We start from the raw sequence: 1,549 nt of genomic DNA, 5'->3' as shown, positions 1-1,549 counted from the left end.
TGGGTTTGAACGTAAGGTCTTTTAACTTGTTAGTGACTAGTTAGGCAAATTACTTAACTCCTCGGTGCCACAGTTTTCTTATCTATAAAATAGTGACAAAAAGATTTCTGACATTTATTGAGGGCTCATCAAATGCCAGGCATTCTTCTAAGCCTTACTATGTATAAACTCTTTTATCTTCAGAATAACTCTCTATAGTTGTAGACTACTATTGCTATATGACAGACGGGGAAGCTGAAGCAGAGAAAAGATTCAGTTACTTACCAAAGTGATGGAACTCAGATAAAAATCCACAAAATGGCGTGGCGTCGCAGCGCGGCGCGGGGCTCACTGCAGGCCCGGCTTTCGGCTGCTGCTGCCGCCGCCGCCGGCTACACTCCCAACATGGCGGCTCTTCCCGGCGAGTATTTCAGCGTTGGGAGCCGGGTGTCGAGCGGGAGGTGCCGGGAGCAGCGGCTGCAGGGCGAGGTGGTAACCTTTGACTACCAATCCAAAATGCTGGCTTTAAAATGTCCCTCTTCCAGTGGAAAGCCCAACCATGCAGACATCTTACTTATAAACTTACAGTATGTTTCAGAAGTGGAAATAATTAATGACCGAACAGAAACCCCTCCTCCCCTAGCTTCACTCAGTGTTAGTAAGCTTGCCGGCAAAGCACGGACAGAGGAGGAGGAGAAGCTGAGCCAGGCCTATGCAATCAGTGCTGATGTCTCTCCAGAGGGCCAGCAGCTCTTCCAGACCATTCACAAGGCCATTAAAGACTGTAAATGGCAAGAAAAAAACATCGTAGTCATGGAAGAAGTTGTTATTACACCCCCATATCAAGTGGAAAACTGTAAAGGCAAAGAGGGGAGTGCACTGAGCCATGTACGCAAAATAGTTGAAAAGCATTTTAGAGACGTGGAAAGCCAAAAGATACTGCAACGTTCACAAGCCCAGCAACCACAGAAGGAGGCTGCCCTATCATCCTGATTCCGTACACATGGAGGACTCTTCCAGCATCCAGCCAAGGAGGCGCTGGTGGTGGCTTCAGTGGAGGCAGGCCAGGGGAGGGAAGGGATCCTATATGTCCTGTTGGCTCTTAACAAAGGGTCAGCATTTCCAGATCTTAAACTTGAACAAACAAAACACCCAACCAAAAAGAACAGGAGAATAATTTAAAAGTTGAATCATTACTTGACTAACAGACTTCGGTCCACCATGTCCTTTTCACAGCCCTCTTCTGGAACAATCATCTTGTTAATTTTATTTTTGAAAATTCTTTTCCCACTCTGCCCTTTTACTTCTGATTTTCCTTTCCTAGTCTGTTCCTGCCATTCTGTTTTTATAAGTGGCTACACTTGCCTTCTGAATAATTGAAAGAAACTTCTACATCTTTTCTTCTAAAATAAAAGTAACAAGCTGACTGTGATTCTTAAGTTGAGACCAGACCAGCAAAGGTCTCACTTCAAATTTTTCTTTGTTTTCTTTTCCTTTTTTCCTTTTTTTCTTTCTTTCTTTTTTTTTTTTCCCCCCCCCACAGGGCATGGCTTGAATTAGTTTTATTTTT

General features: G+C 44.2%; 1 pseudogene; it reads left to right on the top strand.

The window, feature by feature from the left end:
* The first annotated feature begins 381 nt into the window (after window positions 1-381).
* On the top strand, window positions 382-1,085 carry LOC105510810 (annotated as a pseudogene).
* The last annotated feature ends 464 nt before the right edge of the window (window positions 1,086-1,549 follow it).

Source organism: Colobus angolensis, unplaced genomic scaffold, assembly GCF_000951035.1.
Source record: "Colobus angolensis palliatus isolate OR3802 unplaced genomic scaffold, Cang.pa_1.0 Scaffold192, whole genome shotgun sequence".
Taxonomy (NCBI): domain Eukaryota; kingdom Metazoa; phylum Chordata; class Mammalia; order Primates; family Cercopithecidae; genus Colobus; species Colobus angolensis.
Note: the sequence above shows the minus strand (reverse complement) of the source record. Positions and strands in the feature narration are given on the sequence as shown.